We start from the raw sequence: 26,481 nt of genomic DNA on the forward strand, positions 1-26,481 counted from the left end.
CTTTGATGATTGCTACTTTTCTGTTATATATTTGAAAGCCTTCCCTTTCAAACAATTTTTGCAAACTTAATATTATTGTATTTATGAACTTTTAAAGAAACTATCAACTACTCTGAAATTCATAAAGAAATTGAGAGAATTAAATGCTTATGGGAAGTGTACTTAAGAAAAACAATTTCTTTTAATCAAATTTAGTTGCCTGAGTTACAGTCTTATTTATGTAGTGGCCAATAGTTGCTTGGATTTTTAATTTTACAGTGACTCTTCTTGTTTAAAGATCTCTATCTTATAATTCTCTGACTTTCCTGTTTCTTCTACTGCCTCCATTAAAAAAAAAAGATTTATTTATTTGAGAGAGTGAAAGCGCAGGAGAAGGGGCAGAGGGAGAGAGAATGAGACAGTCTTAAGCAGTACTGCTTCCATTTTTAATGAAAACATTTTAAAAATTCAAGTAAAGGATTTTAAGTTCATTGTTATGAGTTCTCTATAAAGAATCTATTAACAGAATTTTCTCAGTCAAGATGGAAGATGCATATTGGAAAACTATTCTCACCCACTTATGTCCCATCAACCTTACACAGGATAAGTCAAGGATGTGGAAATGCAGAGAAGTCCTGATATATCTGAATTCTTGGTTCTTATTTGTCACGCTGCAAAAGTAGAAGGCAGCTAGGATGCCACGATCATTGTTGTCTTGCTGCATCCATCCCTCATCATTAATAGCAGTAACAGAGACTCTCTGGGAGGTAGTACAGCTTCATCTCTCTTGGATAAATCTTCTTCCCTCTTTGTACTCTAACCATATTGCCTTCCTCAGTTTCTTCATGTCCTTTCTAACCTCAGGGCCTTTGTACATGCTGTTCTTTCTAGCTGGAATAATTCAATAATTCCTGATATATATATATATATATATATATATATATATATATATATCAGGAATTGATATATAATATAAATATATATATAATATATTCCTGTAATATATATTAATTACATTAATTGCCATCAATTCTATAAATCTTAGTTTAAATGTGAGAGAGCATCTTTTGAAGGACTCTTCTGACTACCCAGATTTGATAAGTTTTCCAAATAAACCTTCCCATAACAGAATGTATTTCTTCCTACCACTTACCACAATTGCAATGAATGCAAATGTTAATTCTTTCTGTAAATCTTTCTCTCACATCTGCTTTTGCTACTGGTCTAAGCAGTCCATCATGGTAAGGAGTGTCTTTGCCTTGCTGATAGCACTCCCTGGTGCCTAGAAGAATTCCTGGAATATAGAAGTTACACAATAATTATTGGTTGAGAAAAGAAGGAAAAAAGTTAGATTTATGAAGACATTGATTATTTTCCAGTTCCTTTGGTCTAACCTTTTACAAAATGAGTGTGTAGGAAATATTTTGAAAATGTCCACGAGCTAATAACTTTTCAAAGTCATAATTAGAATATTTGAAGGAAGTGACAGGGCCATAAAGTTATGGTGTAGCATCACAGACACCACATTGGTGTTGAGCAAATGCAGAAGAAAGTAACCCCTGGATTCAAGGATTTAGACACATGGAGTATCACAGAGGTGGTTAGAAACACACAATATTGGAAATAGTATTTTGAGTTTGATCAACAACTGGTCTTTTTTTCATTCAACAATGAGAGCACACTCTATACAAAATGCTCTAGAAAATCCTTGTGAGATAGAAAACTGAAGAAAAAGTATCTTAACAGCCTTCAGTATAAAGGGCAAAGCAGAATAAGGAGGGCAAAACTGGCAACATGAACTAAATGCAATATTAGAAGTATAGAAAATGGATCAGACATACAAAAAATTTGGATAAATGAACACTTTCTTTTTTTTTAGTTTTTTTTTAACTTTTTATTGTAAATCATATCAAACCTATGGAAAAGTAGCAAGAATAAAAGTAGCACACTTGTATACCTTTTACCTGGATTCACCTGCTAACATTTTTACACCATTTGCTTTGCCATTTATTCTCTCTCCATATACATACAAACATCCCATTTTTTTCATTTGTTTTGAGAATAAGTTACCTTACATAATGACCCTTTACTCTTAAATATGAAATGAACATTTTCATTTTTCATGTTTGTTGAGTAATATGAGCATTTTATCATGAATAATATTTAAGAGATTTTTTAAAATTAAAATTATTAAACAGAAAGAAAGTAAAATAATTGGTAGCCTTGAAGTTTTATTATATTTCTAAAATAAAATAAGAATGCTGCTCCATCATTCATCAAAGAAACAGATTTGCAGAGGAACTGTCTTAGCACAAACATATTTCTTTATTTTTCTTTTCTCTCCCAGGTTAGTATATGTTGTGCCCAAGATTACATATCCGAGAAACCACCAAGGAGCTGGTTTGTGTTTTGCACAGAGCCTTCCCTATGATGATTACATATCATTCAACTAGTATTTAATCAAGACTTTAAGGACCAACCTACTCATGAGGTGAAAAAGGCAAAGTTACAGTTATAGTGAAAGTTACTGCTTTGAATTCCCTGAATTTTTATTCTAAAATATCAGTTACCAATCACTTGGCATGAATTCTTACTCTAAAACTCTGGTTAGTAGCCGTTAGGCCTGAATTCAGTATATGTATTCTGTTGTGTGTGGTGAAAAGCCACAGATATGATTGATTACTTTTAGTAATAGAGTCATATAAAAAATGCACAGTCATTTATATTATAAAACCTCTTTATTAATGGTAGGTTAGGGGAATGTTGTTTTGACAGTCCACAGAAGGTATCTTATTGTGCATTTATGTTATTCACTTGGCCAATATTTGCTCATTTGGGCTTTTTAAGTGAAGACAATAACATTTTAAAAGTTAATAAGTTTTATAATTACTCAAGAGACTGCGTGATACGGAAAGTATAAAGAATAAAATAGTATCACTTATACTTCTTCCACACAGAGGTATCCTCTTCTATTGATGTCTATATTTTTTCAGTCTTATATACATTAATGTTTAATATGCTTGCAGTAATACTGAGGTACATCATACAATCATACGGTGTGGCCAATTTTGTTTCCATTATCACTTTGTGAGAAGTTTCCCAAATCAAAGAATCCATTTGAATATCTCATTTTAATTGTCAAATAATATGCAGAATTGTTTTTTCTTTTGATTGTTTTAAATACGTTATTTATTTACTCATGAGAGACACACACAGAGAGAGAGAGAGAGAGAGAGAGAGAGAGAGGCAGAGACACAGGCAAAGGGAGAAGCAGGCTCCATGCAGGGAGCCTGACACGGGACTTGATCCTGAGTCTCCAGGATCACTCCCTGAGCTGAAGGCAGTGCTAAACCGCTGAGCCACCCAGGCTGCCCTACAGAATTGTTTTTAATGAGAATTTATTTTATCATTTTTGTAGCTGGTCACTGAAATATTTCTAGATACTTTTGGTAACATAGAATAATCTTTGATGTGCATCTTTATGTATAAATATTTTCTCAATTCTCTATTTCTTTAAAATAAATTTCTTTTTTAAAAAAATATTTATTTATTTGTGAGAGACAGAGAGAGAGCAGGAGCTGAGGGCAGGTGGGAAGAGGCAGGGGGAGAGGCACGCTCCCCACTGAGCAGGGGGCCTGATGCAGGGCTCAATTCCAGGCCCCCGAGATTGTGACCTAAGCTGAAAGCAGACATTTAACTGACTGAGCCACCAAAGCACCCCTAAAATAAATTTCTGTAAATTGAATTCTTACATTAAATTAAATAAACATAAAAAAAAATCTGACTACATATTGCCCAAGAGTATTCTAAAAGGTCTATACTAACATGTAGTCCAAAACCAGAAGCTTACTTAATTAAAATGTTTGTATTTTCCATTATTATTGATTTAACTCTTAAGTGTGTTGAACATTGTTTTTGTGTTTATTGTCTGGTTCAGTTTATTTTATGAATTGTTAGTTGATGCCTTCTCCTCTATCATTCTCTTGGTATACTAGTGTTTTTATTGACCTATTAAAGCCCATTTTATATTAAAAGTATTATTTCCTTTTTATACATGAGCTTAGTAAATGTTTTAACTTAAAGAAAGAATTTAAAGGAGTACCTGGGTGTCTAAGTCAGTCAAGCATCTGACTTTGACTTAGGTCATGATATTAGGGTCATAAGATGGAGCCCTGGGTCGGGCTCCCCACACACTGAGGAGTCGATTTGTCTTTCTGCCAAACCCCCACTTGTGTGCCCATGTGCTCTCTCTCTTTCTCTCAAATAAATAAATAAAATCTTAAGAAAATATATTAAAATATATTTTTCCGAAATTCTTGGTTAGAATGATAAAACCAATTGTGTCATAGAGAATTTTATGATTTCTATAGTAAACCTTTTAAAAATTCAGTCAATTTTGATAGGTTTATCTATCAAAATCTCTCATCCTGAGTATAAGTTGTAGAGACAAGTAACTCTAGATTAAATTCAAACACTATTTAAAAATGCAGTGTAGGGATGCCTGGGTGGTTCAGTGGTTTAGTGCCTGCCTTTGGCCCAGGGTGTGATTCTGGAGTCCTGGGATCAAGTCCCACGTCAGGCTCCCTGCATGGAGCCTGCTTCTCCCTCTGCCTGTGTCTCTGCCTCTCTCTCTCCCTCTCTGTGAATCTCATGAATAAATAAATAAAATCTTTAAAATAAATAAATAAATAAAAATAAAAATGGAGTGTAGTCGAATTTTAGAAATCACAAAGCCATTGACTGCTTATAATATTTATAATTGACAAATTGTCTTTTTATAAATAGGATTCTCAGTGTTCTACTTTATTTTTGCATCCTATATGATAATTTACAATGCACTTTCCCCTATACCATAAGTTAACTATTGGGGGCCTAAATCCAGTTAAAACATGCAGAAGAAAAAAAAAAACATGCAGAAGAGGGGATCCTTGGATGGCTCAGCAGTTTAGTGCCTGCCTTCGGCTCAGGATGTGGTCCTGGAGTCCCGGGATCGAGTCCCATATCCGGCTTCCTACATGGAGCCTGCTTCTTCCTCTGTCTGTGTCTCTGCCTCTCCCTCTCTCTCTCTCTCTGTGTCTCTCATGAATAAATAAATAAAATCTAAAAAAAAAAAAACCATGCAGAAGAGTTTTAATTATCTACAAGTCATGACTGTGGAGACTTGTTGCAATTTTGAGTTCAGAGAATCCAATGTCTTCACATTTGGCTTTGGCAGTCAGTATGGTCATGAGAAGTGATGTTGATCTTGACCTCAGTGAGTTTAAGTAGTAAGGCTTTCTGCTGCTGACCCTTGGGCAAACATCCTCCATGCAGTTGGTAATTTAATTTTACCTTTTGTTCAAATCCCTCCCTCCACTGAATCCAGTCCTGACCCATGCCTATCAAATCTTGCATTTCCAACTAAATAACCACATAACAATCATTTATTGCTGAGTAGGAACTTTCCTTTTTTAGAAGAGGCACCCCTGAGCTGATTTATTTGCCAGATTGTGCCAGATATTTTATATTTGCCCTCATCCTTCCAATCACTTTCTATCCTTCTCTGCCTAGGGGAGTTATCTGCATGGATACCATCAGCAGGGCTTCCCTTCCCCAGTTTCCACTTATTTTTGGCCAGTGGGGAAAAATGGGAAAGAAAGAAGAGGGAGAGGTTAGGGTATTTATTCTCCTGCCTAAAATCCATGTTAAGTTACCTGTTTTAACTAAAGGTTGCACCTCCTTGAGTAATGGCCTGTTGTATGTGATTCTTGCTCCCCACTGGTTTCAGGAAGTTCCGGCCCCCAATCATCTCTTCCATTTCAGTGTAGTAACAACACCATTGCTGCTAGTCCTAGAGTCCCTGAATACTCCTTAGCAATTAGTCATTACTTCATATTTACTACTTTCTAATTAGCTTTTTTTGGTAATAAATTATATTTATTATCTATTACTGCGTAACAAATTACCTCTAAACTTCTGAGCTTAAAACGGTAATAAATTATTATTATGTCACTGTTTCTGTGGGTCAGGAATTTAGGAGTGGTTGACTGGATAGGTTTGAGAAACAATTTTCTGTGGATCCCTCACATATCTGCATTTATTGAGAGAAAAGACATTGGTTGCCTTAATTCTGTGCTACTTTCTCAAGTACATTTGCAGATCGACTTGCCTTGGAAGATAGATAATTATTTCTCTTACTTGAACAAAGTATAGCATCCTTAGTGATAAAAGATTTGGGTTTCCTAAACTCAGGATTTCTCTCATGTAATACAGCTCACCGTGTATACAGGTGTTACCTGACCCCATTCACATTGCTCTACAGGAATTAAGACTCAAACCCAGCTCAAGAAAAAGCTAATAATCCAATTATTGTATCTGTCCTCAAAAAAAGTTCTTTGTTTCTGACCCAGGAATCTTGTGTCTGCTGCAAGTATCCATGAAAACAAGGCCGGGTAATATATTAGTCGGCAAGTAGGGCAATATCTTAAACCTTTGACAATTCTTGACAGGTAGTTTTGGGTTAGGGTTTCTCATGGGGCTGCAGTCATGGTGTTGGCATGGACTGTAGTCATGGGAAGGTCTAACTGGAGATGGATGATTGAATTCCAAAATGGCTGACTCACATGACTGGCAAGTTGATGTTGGCTTTTGTCAAGAGGCCTTGGTTCCTTGCCACGTGAAATATTCCATAGGCCAGTCTGACTATTTTCCCAACACAGTAGCTGATTTCTCCAGAGTCATCGATCCAAGGTAGAAGGCACAATGTCGATGACCTGACCTCAGAAATCACATTGCTATTTCCATAATATCCTATTGGCCTCACTGGATAACACATCTACTCAGTGTGAGAAGTGACTATACAAGGACATGAGTACTGTGAGGCAAAGATCATTGTAGGTCATTTTGGAGGCTACCGTATAAGTTGTTCTCAGGATATCCCAGTTTGTGTCTAAAGTCTCTTTCCTGACTGAAACTTATTTACATGTGCTCTTAGCTCCTGTGGGCATGTTTGTATTTAAATGTGTTCTCTTTACTCTCTCTCTCTCTCTCTCTCTCTCTCTCTCTCCCTCCCTCTTTTTTTTTTTTTAATGTTTTATGTATGTATTTGAGGGAAAAAGAGAGAGAGCGAGAGAGAGCATGAGTGGGGAGGAGAAGGAGAAGCAGACTCCTCGCTGAGCAGGGAGCCTGATACGGGGCTCAATCCCAGGACCCAATGATCATGACCTGAGCCAAAGGCAGATGCTTAACCAACTGGGCCACCCAGGAGCCCCTCTCTTTACTCTCTTAGTGCAAACACTCCTAGGATCATGAATTTCATTTACAATGATATATCAAGTTACAATCTTTGAGTAATTTGGCCAAAAATTGCAATCAGTATGAGACTAAAGATACCCCAAATTTAATACTCCTTCCAATATTCAAAACAGTTGTTTTTGAATAAGAAATAGAAAAATGAATTGAGAGCAATAATTTTGAAATCTTCTTATGTAAATTGGATTAAGTTGTAGGCAAATACTTACTTAAGTGGGATAATTGAAAGAATGTGTCTATCAAAATATTTTTCCCAGTCTCTTAACAGAATATCTCTATCTATTGTCAAAGTTAGTATTGGAGAGTCATCCAAGAAAGTCTGTATTTTGTATTAAGGCATTGCATTTTATTTAGACGGGCAATGCATCACCTTGTTCTTTGGTCAATAGTGTTAAAATTTTATTTATTTATTTATTTATTTATTTATTTATTTATTTATTTATTATCAGATTCAATCCCTAAATACATATTGTCACATAACAGAAAGCACACAAATGGAGGGGTGATTTTATGGGACATAAAGGCTTGAAAAAGTCCAGAGACCCATGTGGTTTTGTGCAGTGAGGTTTTAGACAATCTGGTACTATATTTGAAGGTGCCTGAAGGAATGACAGCGCTTGTAAGAAATTCTGTACTCCTCACAAATTCAACTTTAGTTGACCCTAATGGCAGAAATGCACTAGTAATTCAGTTTTTAATGAAAGAAAGATGAACAGTTGTGTAAACAAGTTTGAAGAGCTGTGAATTACTTCTTTTACAGAAAGTAAAGTATTAGGTGACTGCAATAGTGATGATGTACTTAGGCGTATTCTGAGGTTAGAAATCTTACAGAAAGGGCACCCCCCGCCCCCAGTTTTCAGTGAAAGTATAATTTAGTTTTTGTCTGTGTTTTGAGCTGAAATATTAGTTTACATTTAAACTTTTTTCATTCTTTCCTTTTAATTCATTCCTTTAACAGTTCTCTTTTCTGCAGCTTCCTTGACAGAAAAAGCTATGGAGTTTTTCAAATCCAATAAGCAAGATTAGAAGGGAGACATCCCTCAACCAAACCTCCACCAAAAGACCTCAGGTCTTTAGTGTATGGGAGGTCTTCGGAGCTATTAATCTGGTAAAGCCTCTGACAGCTCGGAGTGCTTTTATAGATGCCTGGGATGGGCGCTGTGTTTTTAGTGTAAAACAACTCTACGTTCTGAAGATACCTCAGCTCTTTACTGTGAGGGTCAGAGCATGAGTACACTCATTCGAGGCATCTAAGGAGAGAGAGAAATGAACACAACTGTACACTGCATGCTTGAATCCCCCGGGTGTGACACTGAAACCCACTTTTGAATGATGCTCGGCATACTCCCATAAAGCCCCCTAGCTGAGACAGAGACAAAATAGCTCTGTTAATCTAGTGCCTGCTGCCAGAGCTGCTGTTCAGGTTCAGTGTTCAATCTCTTTGATACTTACTTTGCAACTGAGTGTGGATTATTCTATTAGATCTCCAGATGTGGGATTGTAGGACACACTTCAATAAACAGTAGAATCACAGGTGCTCTCACCAAGTGCCCCTCTTGCCCTTCAGCCAACCGAGGCTAAGTCTCCCTTCGCCAGTTGTTAACTGTTCTGAGATTGAGCCGATGAGACTAATAAACTTATTTTCCACAGTTATGACTCTCTCCTTCTTCACTCTTCTCCCTCCTTCTCCCCTTTCAGCCCTCTTTCTCTCCTTCTTCTTCTTACCCTCCCTCCCACACCTTCTTTGTTAGAGATGAACAAGAGAAGCTTCAGTTACTTCTGGAAGCCACCTTAACACACGAGAAGAAACAGCCACAGGATAATGGGAGATGGGAGAAGTAAGCCCCATGACAATATCCTTAGGCCATTTGAAATGAGGTTTCTTTTAGTTGCATCTGAAATCATCCACTTTGACACATGGAACATATGGAAAAAAGAGAGGCAAGCAGAGGCCTGGCATGAGTGGCTCTGCTTGTTGGTCATCCTCCAGAATTGGGGTAGAGTTTGGAAAGGTGAGAAGTATTAAAATATTTTATGTTACTATATGTTTTAGAAAGATCAGTTTGTTGGTAGTGACCAAATAGAATAAAACTGGGGGAAAAGTGTGCCTGTTCCATGGTTTGGCAAACCTTCAATGGCAGACTAAGTATTGTCTTCTAGGAGGTCACGTCAGGGCCATCCATTAGGCCCCCGCTTACTCAGGGAGTTCTTCTCTTAGCTTAATATGTTTCTGCATGAGATTTTGCTTGAAAAAAAGGTTTATAATCAAAGACTGAAAACTACTCTTTAGTAATACATACCCATTCTGTCATTGATCTGTGATAAGCATGAGGAGTGCCTCAGAAATTGTGTATCATATGTCATCCATTTGCATCTTTACCTGACTTCTTCCGTCTATACTTGACTTCTGGCAAGGCCATCGTTGTTCAGTTTTCTCATTTAGCCTGTCATCACTCCCCTTTCCATGTGAGGATGAGGTAGAGGTACAGCCGTTCCATCTTCCTGTCTTTCATTCTCCTCTCCAATACTGCTTAACAGGGAGTATACAGTTTTGTCAACATTCGGTATAGATCCTCAACTCACATGCATAATTTTTTTTTCCAGGGATGAATTTGGCCCTAAGATCATGGTTTGCATCGTACTGTTAGGAAAAAAAAAGGCATTTTGCATTTTTATGATTACCGGATATTTGTCTTTTTTTCCTCCCATTTTGAGTCCGATAAGTGTATTTGTTGTTTACATATTTTGTGAGAGTAGGTGAATGGCAAGTATTCACTGGATCCAATCAGAATGTACCGATTTCCCCGTTTAAGTCAGCAAACTTTCTGCATAAATAGGAAACAGTAGTCATAGCAGAAGCATCAACAGCCACCTTCAGAAAGAGAAAACAAAATGTCCTAATGCAGGATTTTTTATGTATAATTCAATTGCTTTGGTAAAATATCTACTGGCAAAGCTGAACCTAAACAGCATTTCACATGCATCCTAAACAGCTTGCCTGAAGACTGAAGCATACTCTGCTTATATACTTTCTGAAATCTATCTATATTTTATTTTGTCTTGGAAAAAGATTAAAGAATAGAATTATATTAGAACTGGTGGAGGCATGATCCATGCCCCCTTGATTATATTGAAACATTAAAATGTCATCAGCATGTTAATTTTGTCATCTCAACTGCACGAGATTTATTCAGCACTTCTATCTATTACATTACTGTGGAAACACAATTTATTCTGATTGTGGAAATGTCATAGGCAGCAACTAAAAACATCTGGAATTCTTGGTTTAGAAAGAATGCCTGGTTTCAATAATGCTATTTCTAAATTAACTTTATCTATGAAGAAGGCAGGAATCACGCATTTTTAAATTATTCAATTTGAAATATTCATTTGGCTCACAGTTTTAACTGAGGAGGTTAAAAACTAAAAACTAAAAAAAAAAAAAAAAGATAAAATTTGTGGGTAAGGAACTATTGTTTTTCAATGATTGGGAAAAATAAAATGGTCCTCAATGAAAGTGTAATTTCAGGAAAATATAGTAACTTGATTTTTTTGTTTGTTTGTTTTTCCTCTTCATTATGGCAAGAAAAGCTTGACTAAGTCTGTGACACATCTAGAAAGTAGAAGCAAAGGAGAGAGATGGGTAATTAATTCCATGAAGACAAAAGAATTGTCAGAATGGCACAAAGAAATATAAATTTTGCTTTTACGCTTTACTTTCTCCTTTATAAAATCTGAACATAGAGTACATTTCTTTGCTACCGCTGAGATGAAAGCCCTTCCCTTACTAAGGACTTGTATACAAGGTGGTGAGGGAGGAAAGAAGCACAAGTTGGTTGATAATAATTTAGGGATTTTCTCAGTATGCATATCTGTAATTTGTTATCTGAGGTATCTAAATCCTGAAGCTCTGAAAACTGAAATAAATGCCCACTGAGTGGCAAAAATTGAAGCTGACCTAATGTGAAGTTATATTCTGCATTTCATTTACCTGACTATTCATAATTTCACCGAAGAATTACCAATTCTAATTACTAATACTAATGCAATTATACGGTGCTGCCCCATACCTCATGTAGAATAATTCTTCCCTAGAACTTGAAAAACTCTAAGTCACAAAACTCATCTTGTTGGAAAAGTTTCAGATAAATGGGTTATGGATCTGTAGTAAATTCTAGAGTCCACCTCCCTGACCCTCACCACATCAAAGCAGATTGTTTCCAACTTGTGTGGGCTTGACTTTTTTTTTTTTCTTTTTTTTTTTTTAACAGATTTTTATGTATTTATTCATGAGAGGCACAGAGAGAGAGAGAGAGAGAGGGGCAGAGACACAGGCAGAGGGAGGAGTAGGCTCCCTGCAGGAGCCCGATGTGGGACTCATCCCGGTTCCTGGATCACGCCCTGGGCCCTGTGTGGGCCTGGCGTAAAAATCTTCTGCCGTGAGGCATTATTTGAAACACCTGTGCTCAAGTCTTAGCTTAAATCCACCTTCAGGTTTCGCATCTAGTATTAACATTATTTTGGCAAACACTATGGAAAATAAATATTATTACGCTTATTAGATACATGCAGCTGCTGCATTCCTGCTTTTTATTTTTAACACTCTTCTGACTTGGGAATATTTTTAGATTTACAGAAAAGTTGCAAAGATAGTACAGAGGACTCCCGTGGACCATCATCATGTCCCTATCTCTTTCCTGCTATTTTAAAGAAGCTGATATTACCAAAGTTCCGTGCTCAGATGTCTGTTGATTGGCTAATCAAATCGCTTCCCCCCTTTTTTTAAGGTGCCCTTATTGGGCTCTGCACATGGCTTCTATTTATGATCCTTAATTCTTACAAGTAAGTTAAGTGAAGATTACTTTTGCACAGCTTAGAAGGGGAAAAATGAAGGTCAAGGAGAGGAACTGACCAACGCAGGGCAGCAGTTCTTCAATAACAGAACTAAGTGTCTAACTCAGGACCTCAGGGGCTCCAAAGCACAAAATCTCTTCAAAGCCCACCACTATCATCAGCCCCTGCCTTGTTGAGGGCCCCTGGTCAGCAGAATTTGTCTTCCTTCTTCAAGCTCCTATTTGGTCTCCTGGCTGAAGCTACACCCTCTCTTAACCTCACTCAGGGATGCTCCCCGGAGCCTGTGGGAGATTGGGAAGCCAGCCCATGGAGTTTAGCAAGATAAGCATTAGCAGAGGGAAAAACTTATTTTTTGCCACTTTTGAGGTTCAGGAATAAGGCCTTTCATGGCTTCTTCCTTTGTTTATGCAAAGGCACTCCATTAGCATTGGCATGTGTTCTTTGTCTTCTAAGAGAAAAAGAGAAAGGATGGAGCTTTAGAGGCTGCTTTTTTTTTTTTTTTTTTTAAATGTAGCCTCCTTTTATCTGGAGGAACAAGCTGTAAAATACCCTTAGAAAACCACTTAAGAGGCTAAGGGGAAGAATGGTTATGAGACCCTCAGTTGTTTTTTTTTTTTTTTAAATACAGTAGCTTTGTTTATGTCACTCAAAGGCGTGGTGAAAACAGAAAAGGAGAAACTACCCGGAAGCTGCTCGAATAGAATGGAGGTAAATAAGCCTCTCCTCAGAGTTTCTCCCTCTTTGAATCTTATTCAGTCACAACTAGGCACCCACACTAGTTTAGAGGGATGCCTGAAGGGCAACAAGGACTGCTGTGTTAGGAAGATACTCTTGAACACTTAGAGTTAAAAACTTTTCAATAAGTATGTCATTATACTTGGCTGAACCTTACATAGTCATCATGAAATAACCCTCTTTTGAACCCCCAAGAGATCTCATATGAAAAAGTCACACAGCAGTTCCCAGGTGGGCTGGGTATAATCATGATATCACTAGGTCCTTATGAAATCAGCTTATTTACTATTTATTTTATAGAAATTGAAAAGTATTCTCCTAATATTTACAGAACGTAATCCACCTGAGAAATCAAATATACCTGCATTTCTTCCTGTATCAAGAATTAAAGCAACACAGATGAAAACAGGTCTTCCTGTGGCTCTGAGGCTCCTGCCGTCTTGTGGCTCTGTGTCTTCAAGACATGGTCTCCAGGTTCACCATGCAAGAGCAAAGATGTGGGAATCCCATCAGGGAGGTCTTTATAGGCCATTCTTGGCTGTGGCCTGTATCAATTATTTCTATGTTGTGTTGGCAACATGGGAAGTGTGTTTTTATATGGGTATCCGTGAAGGAAAAGAAACTGGTGTAGTGAAGAGCTCACCAGTCTCTGCCATACTTCCCAGGTTAAGGCAAACTCTCTTTTATTCAAAAATTTTCCTTGACTTTTAATTCTGTTAAAGAAAATCTCTTATGTTTTCCTTTACCTTTCATCTTAATTTCTCCTTTTCTCCTCCTTCCCCCTGCAATTTCTCTCCTGCCTTTCTCTTACTTGGCTTCAGTTTTCTTCTGTATAAGCCCCAGGTCGTTGAGTTAGCCTGGCAGCGTGTTTTCCATTACCCACAGTAACCTTGCTACCTGGTTCTCCACAGCTGTCCCCTCAGTCCTCCATGACTGTGTAACCAAACTAACAGAAGGTTGTTCCTTGGTACCCCCAAGATAGAAACTACACCCGGTGGAGCTGCCTCACAAAGTAAATTTTATTTGCAGCAAATAAAGAGATCACAGGGAATAGCTTTGAAAGCTGTGACTCCCTGAGCAAGGGTGAATGGACTCCTTTTATTTAGGGTGAGGATATTTAGATAGGGAAGCTTGTCATCCTATGTGGACAGGGATAGATTCCACATGTGCCTCCAGGAAGCATCCATATACAGACATTGTATGTTATGTAAAATGAGGCTGGTGCTCTTTCTTGAGCAGAGAGTTTAGTATTATAATGAGGTAAAACTTTGAGGTCCACCCATACAGGTGAGTTTGGGGGGTTAGCTCATACTGATTTGGGTGGTCAGGGCCTTCAGGCAGTGATTCTTGCTTAAAGGGTGGTTTTAGTTTCCTTCATAGGGTTTTACTTCCATAGGGTCTTTTATCTATGTTAAGAGAGAACCTGGAAAGAAAAGCTTAAGAAAAAAAAATGTGGAACAAATATCAGTGGGTACGAGGAGGTGAACGTTAAAGATCAAGTCTTGGGGTTTAGCTGATGACACTTAAGCAATCTAATCTTTCTCCACTTTTATTCCACATGGAAAATACCACCACCACTACCAGGAGCAACAGAAACTTGGTAGTCCTTGGTCCTTATTGGGTCCTTGGTCCTTATATTCCACCATTTTGGAATATAGGTGAGGTCCAGAGTCGACGACCAAGAAAGAATTCTTGAGCTGTCTTTGGTGCAAAATGGTGGTTTTATTAAAGCCGGGGGACAGGACCTATGGGCAGGAAGAGAAGCTGCCCGGGGCTTGTGAAAAGTGGCTGATTATAAACCTGGGAGAGTAGGTAAGGAAAAGGGAGATTTCAGAGGGATTTTCATATGCTAAGGGGGACCTGCAAGATCTTGGAGGCCTTGTCCTTGTCAAGTTAAAGATTGCTTTTCCCTCTAGCAAGGTATTAACATTAAGATATTTGGAAACTTCCTGAAGAATATCACACATATCATGCCCTGGGGTGGGGGGTCCTTTGTGGGATATCGGCTGTGCTTTGTCCTCAGCTAGCCCTTCTCCCCCATCACTTATAAACCTGTTTCTAACTTCTGCCAAATGCTAATAATAATGCTGTTTGGCTGTTAGTGATTTGTGATCAATGTACTTTTTTTTTCTTTTCTTTTTTAATATATTTTTTTCATTTTCTTTACAACTTTTTTTTTTTAAGCTCAGGTGAGGTTTGAACTCATGACCCTGAGATCAAGAGTCACATGCTCTACCTATTGAACTAGCTAAGTGCCCCTACTTTTCCATTTTCCATAGCAAATATTTCAAACTTTTATAATATACTTCATCTGTTTATTACTATCTGCTGTAACATCAGAAACTTAAAAAAATTAGAAAAAAAAATTACATGCAAGTTCCCCACATTCTACTTCTAACCAAGTATGTTTGTATGTTATGGCCTATTTGTTTTCCAGGACACTTGTGCTCAGACTGCTCCTCGCCCTTACTTCCTTACTCTTTCTTCATCTCTTCTCCGTTCTCCATCTGCTTCTCCTCCCCATCTGTATCTTGCTCCTGCTGTGGAAAAAAAAAACTGATTCATCCTTCAAAATGTACCTGTAGTATCAGTGTTTTAGTCTATTCTGCTCCTATAACAAACGACCGCAGACTAGGTGGCTTAAGCAACAGAAATTCACCTTCTCACAGTCTGGAGGCTGAGAAGTCCGAGATCAAGGTGCCATCAAGGTAGGTTTTATTCTGAGGCGTCTTCTATTGAATTATAGGCAGCTACCGTTGACTGTGTGCTCACATGATTTTTTCTTGTGTGAGCCTGGGGGGGTGGGCAGGGAGAGGAGAAAAGAAGAGAGGGAAGAGGGGAGAGAAATAAGCTCTCTGGTGTCTCTTCTTCAAAGGATCAGAGTCCCACTTTTGTCATCTCATTTAACCTTAATTACTTCCTGAGGAGTTCCATCTCTAAATACAGCCATATTAGGGGACACCCTCACCATAGCTTACAATTTTAGCATGATAACCATTTGACTCTAGCTGCACAAATGTGACCCTTGAAAACAATCTGTGTCGTATTTTAGACTATCTCCCTATTTTCAACTTCATCATATGAATTTTAGAGGGACACATTCATCCATAACAATCACCTCCCAGTGATTTCTTATCTCTTATCTATCCTCTATGGACTGTACGCTAGGTAGAGCTGGAACTCATGTCTTAGTCTCCTAGTTCAATAGCTAACCCTGGGTCTATGGCAGACTATGCTTTCTCTAACTATTTTTGATTGATCGATTGACCCACAAGATCTTGAAAGTCAACTAAATGATCAAAGACAGATTACATATAGCTTAATGGAAAGAATGGTGCATTTAATTTCAGATATTTTGAAATTGATTCCCTATATATGGCATGCATAAATTCTTCAATGGAATGTTTAATTCAGCTCGGTTCTATGATCATTTGAGGAAATACCACTTACAAGTACCAGCTTGTGTACATGTATAAATTCCTCAAGCACTGGAATGGAAAAATTTGAGTGTGTTCGTTCCATTGAGCTTGTATATCTCAAAAGGATGCTAGCATAAAACTGCTTTGAGAATTAGAAGCTTATTGTGAATTGAGAACAGTATCTAGAGTTATAGCTATTTCTTTCAAGAGGTCTGGGTAGTTCAAGCATATGCTTTAAGGCCTTAAAACCTTATTCCGTTTTTTGCCATCTTTTTAATACTGACCTGCTTCAATTTTTTTTGTATTTTTTTTTTTTTTGTGTGTGTGTGTTTTAACCAATTACATCTTGGAATTATAGATTAGATTTTTTTTTTTTAGCTTGCTGTTTGTGATTATTCTTACTAGTTCATCAACTCCATAGTTGTCAGAAAGGCATTTTTGCATGAAATTTAATTTCTGCAATGAAGGTTGAAAAATTATCTTGTCTCATCAATAAAGGAAAACTCTACCACATTTCCCCCCTCTGCCCGTTTTCTGTCAGAGCAAAATAATCTCTTGAATTATCTGTATAAAATATTTTGCATTGTTCTGGCAATGATCTGGCTCTATCCCTGGATAGGAAATTGGGCATGTGTGGCTAGGCATCCAGAGGAATATGTTTACCAATGAATTATCTTCCAAGGTTTTGACACCACCATCAGTTATGCCAGATGCAAATCATTTACTCTCTGTCAGTTCAAATACACAGTCTTGTTTGGATGGCTTAAATCTATGCTGGCACCAAAATACAGCAAGCAATATTGCTCAACTTTTGAGTTGAAAGCATAGACAAATGTATACAGCGCCAAAACATGGAAATAATACAATGTAGGCTGAATTTTGCTAAGTGTTACTTAATGTTAGCATAGCATGAGATTGTCAAAGGAATAGTGACATTTCCTACTGAGAAAAGGAAATGTTCTTCTACAATGGTAGACAGAAATGTTTGACATGGAGTTTTCAGAAGACTGTCATGTTCTATATGGCCCACCATCCTGCCAGATCTCATAAAGTGAAAAATGAAGCCCCTGGTAAATACCTCAGGGAAATGCCAAATTAAATTCTGGAATTTGGGGATGTAATAATAATGACTTCAGTGCTGCAATATTTCATAGAGTTTAGCATCTGTCTATAGACCATGAACTGGTGGATTAATGACCTCAAGAGTAAAAGAGATTTGACCAATTTTTCTTTATACTTTCCTACTTCTGAATCAAGGCAGGTCATGGTACAAAAATTTAGATTGTTAAATCATTAATTTTTTGACTTTTGTCATGAAGATAGCTGAGTACATAAGTTGACCAATATTTTGACTTACTGAATAGGCACAATTTCTGTGTATATGAAATAATGGGGGAATTTAATAAAAGATACTAGTTGAGGACAGTGGTTAAGTTCACACACAGATCACTGAGTTAGAAAACCCAGATTTAAATACTAGTTCCACTATTTCATTGCAGTATTGACTTTTTTTTTAAAGATTTTATTTATTCATGAGAGACACAGAGGGAGAGGCAGAGACGCAGGCAGAGGGAAAAGCAGGTTCCCTGTGGGAAGCCCGATGTGGGACTCCATCCCAGGACCCTTAGATCATGATCTGAGCCATCCAGGTGCCCCAGTATTGACTTTGCTTAGCCTCAGTTTTCTTATCTATAAAACTCAAAACAAGAGTTTTATAGATAAGAAAACCGAATATCTATGTTCTAGTCCTGAAAGTCTACTGAATTAACAGTTTCCTCTTTCAACCTCTCAAAATACCCGGATTTCCCTTTCCCTTCGGACTACTGCTTTTTATTGCCTCAGCCTTTTTGTCTCTCACTAAAGAAACAGGGCACGCCTGGGTGGCTCAGTGGTTGAGCATCTGCCTTCAGCCCAGGGCATGATCCCAGGTTCCAGGATCGAGTCCCACGTCGGGCTCCCTGCATAGAGCCTGCTTCTCCCTCTGCCTGTGTCTCTGCCTCTCTCTCTCTCTCTCTGGCTCTCATGAATAAATAAATAAAATCTTTAAAAAAGAAGAAGAAGAAAGAAAAAAAAAGATAATTCCTAAAAGTAAAGTATTGATTAAAATGTGAAGCATGTTTATATGCATACTTATGATACTGGCAATTGTTATAAACATACATATGACATAAAGTCATAAGGACTTTAAGTGAGCTGAATAATCAAGATAATCTAATGTTAAAATGAAACAAAACAAAAGAAAAAAAAAACAAAAAAAACCTTCTTCTTCTTGGATAGAACAACTCTAACCCAATGTTTTCCTGGCTTCTTTCACTTTGGCCTTTCCCTCTCAGTTAGATTTAAATTGGGTACGTAATCACATTTCTAGTTAAATTGTTTCGCAGAGTCAGGACCTAAAGAGTGTCCCCAGATCCAGCAATAGAGAAAAACACATTTATGCCAGAAAATATTGGTGCTTTTTAGTTTTTTTTTAACATGTTTTTGTATAAAGCGGTTATATAAAATAAATAAGTGACCATGAAATTATTTTAAAATCCACATATTTATGATTTGAGGACATTTTGCACTAGTTGCTCATCAACCAAGACAGTGATTCTCAATGAAAGATTTTGCTCTGTGGAGGACACTGGTAATGTCTAGAGACATTTTTAACTTTTATGACTATGGTGGGTGGAGGGGAATCACCAGCATGTGGTGGGTACAGACCAACAATTTCACTAAATATCCTACCATATGTAAGATAATCCCCATAATAAAGAATTATCTGGTCCTGTCAATGGTGCTGCTCTGGAGAAACCATTTCTATCAGGTTTGTATCATACAGAGGTGAGTTTTTGCATTTCAGAACTAGTAGAAGACTGATTTAGAGATGCTAGAATGTATTTGAACATATTTTCAGCATCATGCACAGGTAACACATTTCCGGAGGAAATCACACACAAATTATCACTTCCTAGAGACAATGAACAAGCAGCATAAGAGGTTCAAGCATTCCGATTTGAGTACACGGAGTGTAATGTTTTGTAACTTTATTGTTCCTGGTATGGGAGGAACTTCATATACCTGTTGATAGATTATTTTCTGCAATCAATTAAAACAGTTCTTTTGGGACGCCTGGGTGGCTCAGGGCATGATCCTGGAGTCCTGGGATTGAGTCTCACATCGGGCTCCTTGTGAAGAGGCTCACACGCAGCCTGCTTCTCCCTCTTCCTATGGCTCTGCCTCTCTCTCTCTCTCTCTCTCTCTCTCTGTGTGTGTGTCTCATGAATAAATAAATAAAATCTTAGAAAAAAACAAACAGTTCCCTTGGGTTACCCATAAATACGTTTCACTTTTTAATACATATTTTTATTTGAACTAACAGAGAAAATGTTTTCTAAATTGAGCCTTGACTCTCAACATTATTATAAGTTAAAACTAGAAAGAATTAAAAAAATCATCACTTCTTCATTTTACAACTGAGAAAGTTGGGAGACAAAGAGACTGAGTAACTTTCCCAAGGTTATAGTTTGTTGTGTGTAGTGTCAGGGCCATATTTCTAGTCCAGTCAATTATTATTATTATCAATATTTTACTTTTAATGCTGTCATTCATTTTAAATACATTCAACTTCACTGCCCATTTTTCAAAGAACTTTCTTGTCCCTCCCCCCGCCACCCTTCCCACCACAACTCCCACTTACATTTCCTTTTGTATGATTTTTTTTTCTTCCTCTGATTTCTTTCAGGTCAGTGAAGCCAATAGTAGGAGACCTTTAATTTGATACCTTGCCCAAAAGCCTTTCCATGGACTTTTATACCAAATCAGACTCCCCTAGATTTAAGAGGTATGGAAAAGCTAGATTCAGCTGTCTGAGGCTGGCTAATCTTCCATTTGGTCAGAGTGTGAAGTGGTCTATGTTGCACAGCTCCTCCATCACCAGAGGAAAAGCTCTTCTCATTTATGCTGGCTTAACTTACAGGGATTTTAGTGATCCACAAAACAAGTGAAATTTAAGATACACATCTTAAGCTCAGTTTGTAAAGGCCCGTGCTTTCAATAACAAAACTCACAGTGACAGTGATGTATGGTTTTCTTTATGAGACCTGAAAACTGATGGATATGTGATCTTATAAATGCTTAGACAAACTAATGCACATAATTATATTTTCCATTTGAAGTCTATTGCTAGGCATTCTAATACAATATCATTAGTTGAAATGGCCACGATGATACAGCTTGGGCAGTTTGTCACGGTAATTACAGGGTGATTATTTTTGACTGGAATAAAGATTTCAGTTTTAGTATGGTGGAAAGCATCATCACAAATTACAGTCTTGGAAAATAATAATAAAAACTTTAAGATTTTAATGCATTCTGCAGCATTATTCCAAAATAATTTCTCATTAAGGAAAATGTCCATAAATTGGATAAATAAATTATTTTTAAAGTGATTAAAATATGGCTTTGCCAAAAGGATCCCACTTATCTCATTAATGGTTCCTATGTATAAAAATGTCGACATTAGATAAAATTTGAGTGTGGTAAATAAGGCTTATGTCATAATTAACAACCTTTGAAGAAAGGTTGTTTTTTTTTTTTTTTTTTTTTTTTTTTTTTTAGCAGACACAAAAGTACGGCATTTATCTTCACTATTTTCAGAATGGTTGATTAAAGTAGACAGTGTCCTAACATCTGTATTGAAAACTATATTAATCAATTGATTAATCATGTAACATTAATCAAAAGCCTCCCTAAGTGTTTTAGTATCTGAGCAGCTCTTAGTATTTTCTATCAGATCCCTTTTAAGGTGTCCATTAAAAAGATTAAATTTGGGTGGTAAATACTGAGGGGTTGTGGAACTTGCGGCTTCTCACTGGAAGGTCACAGACACCGCTCATTAGTGCTACTTTTAATGGGATAAGAAGCAAAAGTTTTGAATATGTGACTAAATCAATTAATCAGTCGTGCATTTGACTCATTCCAGTAAGCAGTTTCGTATTTGCCGAATTGGCACCGTGGCCATCTGGGTGATTTGTCCTCCCTGGGTTCACTTAAACCAAAGAACACTTTTTACATAAGAGTTCAAATGGCGAAAGAGTTAGAATGGCAAAAGACTGATGCAGCAACTGCTATTCAATATGTTGGTTTGTAGAAACCAGTTAAAAGTCAGCCTTTATTATTAAGAATGTATTTAAATGATCTAGGTTGCCCTGTACAATGAGTGTAAAACTTCCTATTACTGGAGTGGATGGTTCACAATCAAATGAATTATTTCAGTGTTTAGTGAGATTCAATTGAACTTCATAGTACACTCTCCAGCTTACTAATCAGCTGTAAATTTCAACATTGGCGATTTATAATTGGTTAGTTCTTAGATTTCCAAACTCTTTGACATGTAAGATTAGTCAGGCAAATTTGTGCAATAAATATGGAGAATGTCAGTATCAAAAACAAACAGAAAATTAATATAGTTAAGGACAATTATAATAATCAACTATCAGGCAGTAAATGAAATGATTTGCCATAATCTCAGAGGGTACTGCTCTATTATCTTTTGTGGCTCATAGCTTTCCAATTTTTAAAAAGCAACAGTTTTCAATATATCTGTTTATTTTGATCATTTAACAATACACAAAATGGTAGGTTCTACAAACTCTTTTGATCCTACGGTCCTTTTTGTTTACTTGTTGGAGATTTTCTTGCTACTGTTGAAGAAATGATCATAATGACATTCAATGAAATTAAATCTTGTCAATTTTGGGGGGATAATTTTGCCAGCTTTTCAAACAGAATCCAAACCTATAGACATTTAAAAGCATGGTATGGCCCATCTGTTCATCCCTGCTGTTGCTTGAGGAAAGATTCTGTAGACAAGACAGTTCCCAGAGTTTCTTCAAAGAACTTTATGATTTGGGCAATCTCTAGCTATTGCTGTTTTTCAACAAAATGATTAGGTGGTAGTTTTAAAATTTGCAAATATGTCCTGAAGCTTCAGCAATAGAAACACATATCTAGTTAACTAAATTTAATATATGCTGAATATCTTCAGTTTCAAAAGATGCTTCTTTTCTTCTCTGCCAGTTGCTCAGAGTGAAAACAGCCAGTTTATTATATATGCTGCAGTGATGCCCATCTGCAAAAGGATGATGATTGAGAGATAAAGGAATGTTTCATCTCTGCATTCCTCTTTTGGGGAAAGTTTTCCACCGAAGAAAGGCATCTACTAAAAGAACAGTTACCTTTATGATGAATTAGGCAATCACACAAATTCTTAAGAAATAACTTTACATTTTGAGTTAGCACTTAGTAGTACAGAAAGAGAATTTAGAAATCCATCTGACTTCCCAAAGTTGATCGACCAAGTGCATTACTTTCTTACTCTTCTCAGTTCTTTGTTATCAGCAGAATAGTGCTTAAAAGAAAGTTACAGAATAAATCTAATTATGATAAGGCATTATATAAAATTGGTTTCTGTTAGCATGCACAATCTACATTCTAATTCTGCATGTGCATTTTGGTATGAAGTATCTGAATAATATTCTTAGTTGATTAATACTTAGAGCTATTCAGGTACACACCAAATGCTCTAAACCTTTATTTCAGTTCTTTGTTACCAAATAATTACATGAAAAAGAAACATGTCTAAAATAATCAGAAATAGATTTGGTTATGTCTCTGTGTATATATTGTTTCATATTTGAGTTATATTTTCATTTTGCTATTGACGTGAAGCTTGGTTGCCTTCAGCGGGAAAGGAAATATAATCTGCATAATTCCCATTAGTTCTTCATTGGGTAAATGCATTTTGATATTCTATAGTAGGTTGGTTTGTGGCTAATCATTTTTGTACTTAGCAGCAGGTGTTACTACTATATTGAAAAAATAGTACACACTGTAGGAATTATGAGTATAATTTAGCCATAAAACACCTAAACTTCAGTATCCATCAACTCATAGGTTCGGAAATGTGAAATAGAATTAGTTGCTAATAGGGTCATTGCCTCATTACCTGGGTTAGCTTTTGTACTATTCAAAGGTGTTTTAGAGAGATAGTTATTTTTTAGTGTTGCTCTTATGGTGTGATAGGTCTACCTCGTATCATGTATTCTGAAGGAATGTTATCTCCCATGTGTTGCTTTGGGACAGCTTTTTAGGGAGGGCACTATTATGAACACGTGAAAGCATTATATGTTGGAACCATTTTCCTTTATAAGTTTTGGCTAAAATTTAAATTTTAAATGATCTTACATGAATGTCCAATTAAAAGTAGATTTCTATAGTTTTCAAAGCGACAACCCCTTAATAGAATTCAAAATTGCATAATTCTGTGATTGCAGGCATAAACTACTGGTGATTATGAGTGAAAACTTTTGTTCCTTAGCCTAGTCCTCAGACCTTTAGGAGGAGGATTTTGGAAAATCATAGAATCGCTTCTGTGACCTCATTTTTAAGAGAAATGATGGGACAGATGTATCTGGCTCATCATTTTGTGAGGTTCACTTGAGATAAAGGAATTAATGTCACTTTGAAAAACTGTCAATTATCAAAGAAATGTAAATTTATACTATTATCTTAGAGATTACTGTTTATTGTGTTATTATGCTGTTGATTAGGGCCCTTAGGTCCTGTTTAGGATGCTATTCACTCAGCTGAAGTCTGTTTCTGGAGTCCTGTTGCCTTACTTCGTCACAACTTTTATCTTTGACTTACTAAATTGTGTGGATTTGATCAAGTGACCCAACTTTACTGTATCTCATTTTACTCATTTGTAAAACAGAAAGTAATACCTAGATTACAGGGTTTTTGGAAGGACCAAATGTGTTAATACAAAGAAAACTCTGAGAACATGAGACAAAAAAGCTCTTTCACTGCTTTTGTTGTTGCTGTTACCAGTATCTTGTGGTCTAGCCAAGTGGAGTGACACATTCACTTTCTATTCAAGTTTCTTGTGATGTAAGCTTGAGCCATGGCAGGAGGAAAATGTGGAAATGAGCTTCCCAAATGTTGTTGTTGTTGTTTTTAAAAAACATAGTTCTTATTTTTCTCCAAAGTAATTAACTCTTTTTTCCAGTAATAGAGGCCTCAAAAGACAAATGGAAGTGTGAAGTGAAATTTATCCTGACTGTTCGAGAGATTATAGTTTTCCCTCTACACATTCAGCCAGTAGATTCGTTTCCTGGGCAATAACTTACTGAATAATTAGGACAATTCTAAACATGTGGTTCATATCTATAAATGAAAGTGACATGAACTTGTTCTATGAAAGTTTCGTGCTCATTAGAGTAAAAACTGAACTGATATAGACAAGGTGGTGGGACAAGAAAACTGGAATTTGGTTAAGGGGTAATTCTGATTAAATATAGTTTCCTCATTAGCTCTTGATCTTTAGTCCATCCATAGATAGACCAGGCTTACCTGATCTTCTGCTGAGATAGAAACCTAGTTTACTATAATACCCATGGAATTTATTGTTCCACTACCTAAATCTGCTAACCTGCTAACATTTTCTTACCAGATACATACTTTTTTTTTTTTTTTTTTTTTAACAGGCTCCACACCCAGTCTGGAGCCCAATGTGGGGCTTGAATTTATAACCTTGAGATCAAGACCTGAGATGAAATTGAGTTGGACACTTAATCAACTGAGCCATCCAAATACATGCCTTTTCTTTTCACTGTGGTTCTTTGTTTTCTCTTCATATGAATATCCTAGTGATCTGAACTTTCTTAATGCTGAAAATTGGAAATAATGGAACAATAGTTTATGCTAAGGGTATGTTTTCTCCAAACCAATTTTCTTTTCCTAAGAATTTGTACACTGCAAGTACTTGGGCCTGAAGAGGGTTGACAATTCTCCTTCAAGAGTTATTTAAATTTCCTAGGAGTATAATGAATCACATTCAGAGGTTCCTGTCAGGAGAGCATATGACTCTTGATCTCAGAGAGGGTTTCTGGAGTCCTGTTGCCTTACTTCTTATACCCATGTTGGGTGTAGAGCTTACTTGAAAAAAATAAAAATTGAATTAAATAAATAATTTTCCTTTGATTCACTGTAAGATTTTTTTTTTTTAAATCAGATTTCAGCTTTCTCCTGGGAAATAAGCCTAACTTGTATTTCCAGTTCTAAATAAGGGAATATCTTTTCTTTAAATTTTATTTAGTTTTATGAAGCACCTGGCAGGCTCAGTTGGTAGAGCATGTGACTCCTGATCTTGGAGTTGTGAGTTGGAGCCCCACATTGACTATAGAGATTCTTTTTTTTATATATAAATATTTTTATTTATTTATTCATAATAGACACAGAGAGAAAGAGAGACAGAGACACAGGCAGAGGGAGAAGCAGGCTCCATGCAGGGAGCCCGATGTGGGACTCGACCCCAGGTCTCCAGGATCATGCCCTGGGCTGAAGGCAGGTGCTAAACCACTGAGCCACCTGGGCTACCCCTATAGAGATTCTTAAAAATAAAATCTTTGGGGTGCCTGGGTGGCTCAGTTGGTTAAGCATCCAACTCTTGATTTTGGCTTAGGACATGATCTCAGGGTTGTAGGATTGAGACCTGTGTCGGGTTCCACTCCCAATGAAGAGTCTGCTTAAGATTCTCTCTCTTCCTCTCCCTCTGCCCCTCCCCTATTCTCTCTTTAAAAAAAAAGTTTTTAAAATTCATTTTTTATTGTTGATGATTCCCCAAATCTACCCAGTTAAAGAGAAAGGGAACTCTTAGAACAGTGAACAACAGTAAGTGATCAAGAGAGTTATGGCTACAGGTAAATAAACCAAGAAAGCAACTAAGTAACTATAGGCTATCTCTATATTTTTCAATAATTAAGGAGAAAAACCTCATCTTTCTAGTGATTTGTGTTTCTTTCATTGAATCAAGGATGAAGAGGAAAGACATAATTGTAAAATATTATTTATGTAATTAGATTACAATATTTAGTTATTAGTCTTTATTAAGATTTAGAAACAATAGCACAGGTTTACCTATTTATCCTAAATTCTGGAATATTTAAAAATATTTCTAAAATGTTCTTCATTGAGTTTGTAAACTCGCCAGAAATTTCAGATACTTATAAACATTTTTTTAAAGATCTCTGTGCCATCTCTTACCCTCAGCTTGGAGAAAAGACCACTTATGTTAATTGCATAGAACACAAAAATGTTTATTGAAACAAAAAAAAAGATAATTTTTTAAAATGCTAATTCTTAGAAATTTCTAAGCAGT

The 26,481-nt window shown here is 36.6% G+C and overlaps 1 long non-coding RNA gene across 1 annotated transcript in view; it reads left to right on the forward strand.

Annotated features, from left to right (window-relative positions):
• Positions 1-24,893, forward strand: part of LOC129514566 (uncharacterized) — a 332,901-nt gene extending 308,008 nt beyond the window's left edge. Inside the window, exon 3 of the long non-coding RNA XR_008665455.1 lies at positions 24,809-24,893. This is a non-coding gene — a long non-coding RNA (uncharacterized LOC129514566). The remainder of the gene's footprint in view (positions 1-24,808) is intronic.
• The last annotated feature ends 1,588 nt before the right edge of the window (positions 24,894-26,481 follow it).

The sequence above is a fragment of the Nyctereutes procyonoides genome, unplaced genomic scaffold, assembly GCF_905146905.1.
Source record: "Nyctereutes procyonoides isolate TBG_1078 unplaced genomic scaffold, NYPRO_anot_genome, whole genome shotgun sequence".
NCBI lineage: Eukaryota > Metazoa > Chordata > Mammalia > Carnivora > Canidae > Nyctereutes > Nyctereutes procyonoides.